Below are 11,252 nucleotides of genomic sequence, written 5' to 3' on the forward strand. Positions count from 1 at the left end.
ATGTCTTCAAGAGACGCCTGCTGGTGGAAAAAAAAGCAGCAGACATTGTAACCAACATCCTCCTGAGAAGCAGAGTCCTATGCAGTGAACATTTGTGTTTTGAATGACATGGCTAATTCCTTTCTAAATTGTCTAACTCTGAAGATCAAAAATAAATGATGCAGAAGATGCTGCTCCGCAGGAGAAGATATTAAACACCAGTGAGTAGCTAATGTTGTTTTGTGTCCAATTTTGTGTTGGACTATTTAAAAAACAGTAATGTTGAAAAAATAATCATAATGGCAACAAATGGTCCAGCCCCATGTCCATCCATTCATTAATTTTCTACCGCTTGTCCCTTTTGGAGTCGCAGGGGGTGCTGGAGCCTATCTCAGCTGCATTCGAGGCGGAAGGCGGGGTACACCCTGGACAAGTCGCCACCTCATCGCAGGGCCAACACAGATAGACAGACCTCCGCCGCAGAATGCAGCGCCCGACGGGAGCACCGCGGCCACACCAACCAAAGCCCACACCCAAACCCTCCACGTGCAAGACCGAATCCACCCCAAAAAAGTCACTTAACAAGAAGCCAAAAAGTGCAAAAACAACAATGCTCGCGCTGGAGGAGCCGCGAACGACCGCACGGACACAACATTAGGTACACCTGCACTGCAGGTTCATATGTTTGTAAATCTGACTGTGATGATGCAGTCGTGCCTCACCAGACATTAACCTCACCGCACGCCACTGGCACTCACCCCTGTGCCACCGTGCTGCCCCAGCCCCATGTCGATACTATTAAAAACTTGAAAATTATCTTAAGTGCAATTATTCATGATTTTAAAAAATGCAAGTACGAGTTAACAACAGACAAAATTATATTATTTAAAATATTTTAAACGTATGAGGGTCAAAATTTTTCCGGAAAGAATGTCAATCCAATTATTCCATTCCAGACACCTAAAAATACCAATAAAAAACAGATTATACAGAGACTTTATCAAAGTGCTTTAGTTTGTACCTTTCTTTGTCCCCATGGTGAATTTGTATGCAGTCATACTCAATAAAAAAGCAGAGAATTAGTCACCAACAACGCGTCAAAATTAATTATTTGGCACTTGATTCAACAGAATGATAAGCGGGCAGGCGGACTAGTTTGTTAGGCGTAATTTGGCTGGACAAGAGTCAATATGGTAAAACTGGGCAAACTCCTGGTGAACATTCTCATCAAAAACTGAATTATATGAAAACTGAACACTACTATTCAGCTTTTGCTTGCGCTACAGCAGTGGCGTGCAATCGGGGGAGGCACAGCTTCACTTGTCATGATGAAAAAAAAAACATACAAAACAATAGACTAATAAAACCAGACGCGGCAGTGTCATAGCGATTATTTCCGCTATGATTTAGTGCGCAAGCAAGTTAGTGCTCATGAGCACTTTGTTTGTGAATGGGACTAAGACGTATATGGTAACATTATTATGGTTTACTTTCTGGTAACCTGGCCTAATTCTGCTTTGTTGAATTAACTTGGAGCATTTCACTCATGCAGTTGTTTTTGGCATTGGCACCGTTCTTACTTAGCAGTTTACTTGTTGAACGATTGTGACGGCGGCATTTTCTTTGGATGGTGCATTTCAGGTTCCAATCCACACAATCTGATGACAATTACATGTCCTGATACACTTTTTTATCAGTCCTGTTGTTAGATTCTGTGTTTTGTGTTGTTAAGATGCAACAACAAGGCACAGTTGTAGCCGTTTTACATTTCATGTAATGACTGATGGTGGTGTTTGATTCCTTGTCTGCGTCCTGTATTTCCCCTGTTCCTGTTTAATTTTACTCACTCACTGGTATGTTTTCCTGACTATTTTCATTGTTCTGTCCCAGCCAACCTTTTGGTTTGGCTGATTTTTTGTGTTCATTCTTTTTCTAATTTTATCAGAGTTATTTTTTTTATTTTGTGCACTCTATGAATACTTTTGTCACATCCTGTTACACCATGTGCCCTATTTTGAAAGTGTGAGTGTTCTCCTGTGTTCAGTGCTTTTATTTCGGTGGTTTTTCCTGTTAGTGTTTTTCTCTAACCACTTGACGCCTGCCTTATGAGCGCAAGCTGTTGCTTGCACCTGTTTTGTGTTTTCAATTAGGACTATTTAAGTTGAGTCGTGGCCGGCATTCTTTGTTGGGACTTAATGAACAGGGGCCGTACTTATCAAGCTTCTTAGAATTACTCCTAAGAAGTCTGCTAAGAGTTGACTTAAGAGTAAATAAATTATTCGCTGAAAGCTGCACTTAAAAGTTAGTTATCAAGCGTCTTACTCACACTTTCAGCGAAGTGTCCTTCTTCCACAGCAGTTGCAAGATGTCAGATGCCAAAAGTCTGGAGGACACCAATAGAGGTAGAGATGAATGCAACTGTCCTTGTGCTTTGTTTGCTTAGGTTGCAATACGGTGAAGAACATTGTTTTAACAAATAAGCACTTGCAATGTTCTCTGTATCATAGTAGAGATATTACAATGTGCATCTATTTGTAGTGTACTAGATGTTAGTTGGACAGCTTCAAATATTTTCTTTAGGAATCTTGCCCCCTCCACGTAGACCAGTTGGGTCACACCCTGTGTGGAGATGGCTTTTACCAGTCTAAGGAACTGTGGCCGTATTTATCAAGCTTCTTAGAATTACTCCTAAGAAGTCTGCTAAGAGTTGACTTAAGAGTAAATAAATTCTTCGCTGAAAGCTGCACTTAAAAGTTAGTTATCAAGCGTCTTACTCACACTTTCAGCGAAGTGTAGGACTGAATCTTAAGTGTCACACTCAGAGCTGAATTACGACATTACTATGTGCCGTAAACGGAATTTTAGGTGACGTCATTTCTGTGTCCATAGAAATGACCAATCACGGAAGGGAATCCGTTGTCTAAGAATAAAGAAATATCTTGGAAATATTTAAGTGGACAATGGGAGTGTATATTTTGACAATAAACTACAAAATAATACAAAACAAACTAGTCCCCGCCGGCACTCACGCTACCGCTCCCCTCTTCTATCGCCCACACACTCACTGACGTCACTCACCTCACGGCCACACACATACGCTACTGTCATAACATTTTCTTTCCAATTCATTAATTAGGCAACTAATTTGAAACTGGTGTGGGTGGCTCTATATATACTAGCCCACTGCAGACACATGCAGAAATCAACAAGGAATCGAAAAGTATTAAATCTGTGACAAAAATAATATCCGCTCTGTCTAAACGATACCGTTTGATCAGCTGCTCGTCATCAAAAAAACAAAACATTGTTCCGTTCCCTGAACGTTCGCGCACGTCTCTCTCGCCTCAGTGCCATCCCCTGCTGGCAACTCCTAACCACTTAAGACACCTCTGAAGGTCTCTTAAATATCGTGGAGAGTAGGAGTGATTCTTAGACTTAAGAACGTTGATAAAAAGCTTTTATTCTTAAGTTTGAGAGTAGGACTAAATTTCGCAAATTCTCAGGACTTAAGTGTAAAATGGCACTCTAAGAAGCTTGATAAGTACGGCCCCAGGTATTCATGTGGACGCTCTTGCCTCCTGCCATGAATTTTCGCTGCCTGTCAGTTTTAGTTTAGTTTTCGCATAGCCTTCCCTACGCTTAGGTGCCCTTCTAAGCGGCACTCGTCTTTTGTTTGTTTTTGCCATTACATTAATTAGTTTTTTTACCTGCACGTTGCCGCCTCGGCGTTTCTGCAGCTTGGTTCGTATCGCCGTCATACAAGCGTCACGGTAAGTTTGAAATAAACTGACACCGACCAACTCCTCCTAAACAACCAGGACATACAGGTGTTCCCGCCGAGGAGATCAAAGCAAAAATTGATTGGGGCGCTTTAGATAAAACGTTTCAAATATCCGGAAGTGACGTCATCGTGAAACTGACCACGCAGGGTTCCTTAAACTAGGCCCAAATTAAGCCAAAATAGTCTAATTTGTTTGTGATGCCGAAATGATCGATTGTGCTGCTGTAGTTTATGAATTAACTTTTTAGGAAGTGACGTCAAACGAACTGTAATTTGTCTACCAAAGCAGTCTAATTTGTGGGCTAAATAATACAATGGTCTCATTTTGTGCAGTCAAAATCATATATTGTGCTGTTATACTTTGAATTATTAACAATTTAGGATGTGAAGTCCCCAGCGAACCAGAATTCTCAGTTTTCGACCAAAACAGTCAAATTTGTTGTTCCAACAATAACAAAATAGTCAAATTTGTATATTCCATGTTTTTGCTGGTTTGTGCCATCGAAACTATCAATAATTTTGCTATAATTTGAGTTATGTTTCAAATAAGCATCATGAACTATTCTTCACTGCCTCTGGGGGGCAGTAGACAGACTGGTACGTCTGTGGAATTAAAAATTGTAATGCAGCTTTTGCAAGTTTTACATTTCCAGCCCAGTAAATACGACCCCCAAAAATTACACCTTTAGCCAATGTAAGCATGTTTAAACACTTAAGTTGTATACAAAGCTGAATGCACACTGCTAATGCAAAAATGCAAGGTTGGTTAATCTCAACAGACCTAAATACAATTTGCAAAGGAATTAACTAGGGTAAGCTTAACCTATGCATGTAACATTGTACAAAAGTGTTTTTCAACTTGCATTGCATTTACATTTACTGTAAGGTTTGCAGACACACATTAATTTTCTAAGGCCCCAGCACACACTTGAATTGGTAGTAAAATACATTGCAGAAATAAAGTAATTGATGCTAAATGTAATGCTAAAACAAGATGTTCACAAAATCAACAGTTTAGAGTAGGGATGTCCGATAATGGCTTTTTGCTGATATCCGATATTCCGATATTGTCCAACTCTTAATTACCGATACCGATATATACAGTCGTGGAATTAACACATTATTAAGCCTAATTTGGGCAACCAGGTATGGTGAAGATAAGGTCCTTTTTTAAAAATTTATAAAATAAGATAAATAAATTAAAAACATTTTCTTGAATAAAAAAGAAAGTAAAACAATATAAAAACAGTTACATAGAAACTAGTAATTAATGAAAATGAGTAAAATTAACTGTTAAAGGTTAGTACTATTAGTGGACCAGCAGCACGCACAATCATGTGTGCTTACGGACTGTATCCCTTGCAGACTGTATTGATATATATTGATATATAATGTAGGAACCAGAATGTTAACAGAAAGAAACAACCCTTTTGTGTGAATGAGTGTAAATGGGGGAGGGAGGTTTTTCGGGTTGGTGCACTAATTGTAAGTGTATCTTGTGTTTTTATGTTGATTTAAAGGCCTACTGAAATGACATTTTTTTTATCTAAATGGGGATAGCAGATCCATTCTATGTGTCATACTTGATCATTTCGCGATATTGCCATATTTTTGCTGAAAGGATTTAGTAGAGAACGACGATAAAGTTTGCAACTTTTGGTCGCTAATAAAAAAAGCCTTGCCCCTAACGGAAGTAGTGTGATGTCACAAGCTGGAGTGCTGCTCGCATTTCCCTACTGTTTACACCAGCAGCGAGAGAGATTCGGACCGAGAAAGCGACGATTACCCCATTCATTTGAGCGAGGATGAAAGATTCGTGGATGAGGAAAGTGAGAATGAAGGACTATAGTGCAGTGCAAGACATATCTTTTTTTGCTCTGACCATAACTTAGGTACAAGGGTTCATTGGATTCCACACTTTCTCCTTTTTCTATTGTAGATCACGGATTTGTATTTTAAACCACCTCGGATACTATATCCTCTTGAAAATGAGAGTCGAGAACGCAAATTGGACATTCACAGTGACTTTTATCTCCATGACAATACATCGGCGAAACACTTTAGCTACGGAGCTAACGTGATAGCATCGGGCTCAAATGCAGATATAAACAAAAGAAATAAACCCCTGACTGGAAAAATAGACAAAAAATCAACAATACTATTAAACCCTGGACATGTAAATACACGGTTAATGCTTTCCAGCTTGGCGAAGATTAACAATGCTGTTGCCAACGACGCCATTGAAGCTAACTTAGCAACGGGACCTCACAGAGCTATGATAAAAACATTAGCGCTCCACCTACGCCAGCCAGCCCTCATCTTCCCATCAACACCCGTGCTGTCTATAAAATCCGCTACACCTCCCTGATACCGAAGTACATGTCAAACTACTTCCTAACCATAACCACAACACCAGGGGGAGCTCCACTAACCACGTTAAACCCAGATTCCGAACTAACAAAGGTCTTAACTCATTCTCTTTCTATGCCACATCAATGTGGAATGCGCTCCCAACAGGTATAAAAGAAAGGGCATCTCTATCCTCCTTCAAAACCGCAATAAAAGTTCACCTCCAGGCAGCTACAACCCTAAACTAACACCCTCCCCGGATTGCTAATAATCAAATGTAAACAATCAAATGCAGATACTTTTTCTTATGCCTTCTGATCTCTCTCTCTCTCTCTCTTTCTATGTCCACTACTTGATGTCCATATCCTACCCCCCACCCCCTCTCCACACTCCTGATTGTAAATAATGTAAATAATTCAATGTGATTATCTTGTGTGATGACTGTATTATGATGATAGTATATATGATAGTATATATCTGTATCATGAATCAATTTAAGTGGACCCCGACTTAAGTTGAAAAACTTATTCGGGTGTTACCATTTAGTGGTCAATTGTACGGAATATGTACTTTACTGTGCAACCTACTAATAAAAGTCTCAATCAATCAATCAATCAATCAATCAATGCTCACCTGCGTTCCAGGGATCGACGGAAGGACGAAGGACTTCACCCGATCATCCGTGCGGTCGGCGGCTAGCGTGTCTGCTCTCCAAGTCAAAGTCCTCCTGGTTGTGTTGCTACAGCCAGCCGCTAATACACCGATCCCACCTACAACTTTCTTCTTTGCAGTCTTCATCGTGCATTAAACAAATTGCAAAAGATTCACCAACACAGATGTCCAGAATACTGTGGAATTTTGAGATGAAAACAGAGCTTTTTTGTATTGGATTCAAAGGTGTACCAATACATCCGTTTAACTAGTGACGTCACTCGCATACGTCATCTTACAAAGACGTTTTCAACCGGAAGTTTAGCGGGAAATTTAAAATTGCACATTATAAGTTAACCCGGCATGTGTTGCAATGTTAAGATTTCATCATTGATATATAAACTATCAGACTGCGTGGTCGGTAGTAGTGGGTTTTAGTAGGCCATTAATAAAAATAGTTTAAAAAACGATACCGATCATTTTCGATATTACATTTTAAAGCATTTATCGGGCGATAATATCGGCCATCTCTAGTTTAGAGGACTTCTATCTTTTCAGTTAACTTCACGTCAAGAGGCCATAATCCAAAATGGCAACATAGCCACTCCAAATGCCAGTATATGGATGGTGCCGAGTGAGCAGCTGAGAAACAGAGGCCATGTACACTTTTCCTAGACACATTTGGTCAGCAATAGGCTTTAATTATCACAAGTGATCCCGTAACTATTCACCACAGATTCTTCAGCTTTTCCTTCTGACGGACCAAATCAGGCTTTTCAGCTTGCTCTTTTTGAAAATCGATCAAATTTATTTCAGGAAAGGTTGAATACAAAGAAACAATATCAAGCAAAAAAAAGAGAATATACAATTTTGAAGCCTGGCACCTGGACTCATGGTGTTAATGTGCACATTTGAAAGGTGGTGAAGAGTCCCTGTACATTTGTTTTTAAAAGTGCCAAACAATCACCAGCAATTACATTAACAGAAATGGCTACTGTAAAGAGTGACACGGTCATGTCCATTTAACATGTGCCGGCAAACCTGCAATTAACATCCCAGTGGTGTTCAAATGCTTCATCAAAAACACAGATGACTCCCCGTACACTAGGCTGTTAAAAGCCTTTTTTGCCTGCAGACTTGCGTGTGCAGGTAGCCACAGAACTGTGCGAGGGCAGGATGCAAACAAATGTCTGGAAGGCATCACAGGCACAAAAGCTTATGGACTTTGGAGCTCTAGAGCCAACTCATCTGCCTAACTTGGCCACTCTACGCTAAGCAAAACAAGAAAAGAATCATTTGGAATTAAGTGATGGGGTTGGGGGGGTGGGGTTTGGTGGTAGCGGGGGTGTATATTGCAGCCCGGAAGAGTTATGGCTGCAAGGTGTTCTGGGTATTTGTTCTGTTGTGTTTATGTTGTCTTACGGTGCGGATGTTCTCCCGAAATGTGTCTGTCATTCTTGTTTGGTGTGGGTTCACAGTGTGGCGCATATTTGCAACAGTGATAAAGTTGTTTATACGGCTACCCTCAGTGTGACCTGTATGGCTGTAGATCAAGTATGTCTTGCAGTCACTTACGTGTGTCTGCAGAAGCCTCATACAACATGTGACTGGGCCGGCACGTTGTTTGTAGGGTGAAAAAGCGGACGCGACGGCAGGTTTGTGGAGGACGTTAAAGGCAGTGCTATCACGGCACGCCCTTAATATTATTGTCCGGGTGCAAATCGGGGCAAATTCGGGGGGAATGGTTGCCCCGAGAGATTGTCGGGAGGGGCACTGAAATTCGGGAGTCTCCCGGAAAAATCGGGAGGTTTGGCAAGTATGTTGCTAGGGCGGGATAGCCATTCAAAGGAGGTGAATTCATTAAAAAGTGCATGTTAGATTTTTTAAAGAAATCTTTTCTTGCGGCCCAGCCTCACCCAGTTTCTGCATCCAGTGGCCCCCAGGTAAATTGAGTTTGAGACCTCTGGTTTACATCAATGATTTAACATTTTACTTGGTAAAAATGATGCAAAACTACCACCTTGTTTTGTCAGGGTTGATGTTGCACACTGCATCAAGATGAGCTGCAACTGGGACTGCCTGAAGAAAACACATGATTAACAATTTTTTTGTAAGGTCTTTAGCAAAGCTTCTTAAATCACAATCTGTGGAGCATGCAAAATAATTATTACGTGCTATCACTAATGTGGCATTAAGTGAGGCCAAAGGTAATAGGTCTGGAGTCCCTTTCTCATCAGAAAGGTACAATAAATACCTGACAGCACAAATTACACAAGAGTGTGTCAATTCCAGATGACAAGGGTGAAGAACAGGTGAAACAAGTGGATGCGTGTGCTCAGATCCAGACTGACATCCAACAGTGGGTAACTGAAATATGTGAAGAGCAGGCCACTTGCCATTGCTAATGGGGATCGCAATAACATCCACTTCCTCCCTGAGAATACTCCCCATATAATAACACTTGCAAGTTACTTACCACTCTGGACAGGAATAATGGCACCACTATTTTACAGCACCAGCGTAAAATGCAAGATCAGCCGCAGTTTAAGTTCAAAAATATAAAACAAGGTATTTTCAAACATGACAACTGACGGATGCATATATCCACATTCATCCATAATTAAGAGTTACTTCTTTTATATGACTATAGTCATATTTTAAATAGCTAATGTTCCATCTTGTACTCTTTTCCTTTTTCTGATCGTCTCATGACAAAGTGCTTGCACTGTGGACGGCCTTGAAGTAGGAGGCAGAGAAGAGGAGTCCTCCCTGCTTGCCTTCTCGGGCCGACTTGAGATAACGGACACAATGGGCATCTGTGCGGGCGTGAGGGCGGGGGGAGAGATTGAGGAACAGAATGTTTTCGTGATGGTTTTCAGACCGATCTGGACCGGGCTAAGGAACGCTTGGGTGCTGGGTTGGTCTCAGGTTTGTCCTCTAAGCTTTGAGAATAAACCACAAAATACCAACTACTGCCTGTTGATTGAATATAAACATCAGTTTATTGCCATAAAAAGAATCTGGGAGAGACTAGCAATTTGAATTCCCCATTGGAGGAATGCTGGTCGACGCAACAATTTTGGGGCTTCGTCCGAGATGGCACGCTGTTGATTGATGACTTCTTGCAATCTTCTGGACAGACTCACATGGCCAAAACATAATTCAAGGTAAGCAGAACCTTTCTTTTTAGATAAAATCTGCGTTAGGAGTCTGTCCTGAAGTCTGTAAGTCAAACACTGTTTTTTAATCCCAGGCACAGATTGGTGATTTTGATAGATTGATTGCATTTTTGCCGTAGCCACCATTGCATAAAAGTTGTGAATACCACTCACGTCATTGTGTCAAGATTACCGTGACGGGCTGCTTCACTGACGAGTAAGCAAATAGTCGGGTGTGGCTCGCCCTGGGTGTTTGGTCTTCCCTAAAAAGAGTAACGGGATGGATGCCCATCATATGGTACAGTAAATACTCCCTGGTTGTGAGTTCCCTGTTGACATTTTTATGTGCACACAAACTAAGGATGGGTTGGAGGCCATTTGTAAAATACAATAAATACTCCCTGGTTGCGAGTTCCCTACGGCATTAACGTGTGCGTTAAAATTAAGAATCGTACGGGAGGAGGCCCTTCTGTACCATATGATAAATTCCACGGCTGGAGGCCATTTGTAATAAATACAATAAAGATTCCCTGGTTGTGAGGTCCCGGCGACACTTTAGTGTGCGCTAAAATTAAGGCAAAATAGACACAATGGACAAGGAGTGTGACAGACAAGAATGTGATGACGGCTGGGGAAAATGTGATGAATCATTACTGTTTAATAATCAATTGAATGCACTGTTGTCGACAATGGAATTAGCAGGTAGAGTTTAAAAAAAAAAAAAAAAAAAAAAAGAGAACGTTCCTTGAAAGGGTTAAGAAGGAGTTTACAATACTCGAAAAGTTGTGAACTCAAACGTCTGGTAAAATAAAAAATAAAATAAAGTAACTGGAAGTTTTATGGTAAAGTGAAACGCAGAGAGAGTGCTTACGTGTGCGTGTGTGTGTGTGTGCTGGATGCGCGTGCTCATGTGTGTGTGTGTGTGCGTGAGTGCTTACGCATGCTCGTGTGTGTGTGTGTGCTGCTGAGTGTGTGAGTGTGTGTGCGGGAGTGCTTACGCGTGCTCGTGTGTGTGTCTGCTGCTGAGTGTGCTCGTGTGTGTGTGTGCGCTGGTGAAAATGGAACAGGGTTGGTGCTCGAGAATTTAAGAGTTTGGCGTATGATAAAAGTAAACGGGGATTACGTGGAAAAACGAAATGCAGCAAAAGAACCGATGATTAATGAGACAAAACCACAGAATGGACTGATTGTTTTTTTTGTCTGCCGCGCATGCGCAAGACAATTCAAACGACCCGCCCAGACTTTGACTAGGCCACCGCCCCCTACTCCAGGGACAAGAGAAGGAGGTATTAACACGCCCCCTCTAAGATTAATCCTGCCTCCGAAAATTAACC

The sequence above is a fragment of the Entelurus aequoreus genome, linkage group LG09 (assembly GCF_033978785.1).
Source record: "Entelurus aequoreus isolate RoL-2023_Sb linkage group LG09, RoL_Eaeq_v1.1, whole genome shotgun sequence".
Taxonomy (NCBI): Eukaryota; Metazoa; Chordata; class Actinopteri; order Syngnathiformes; family Syngnathidae; genus Entelurus; species Entelurus aequoreus.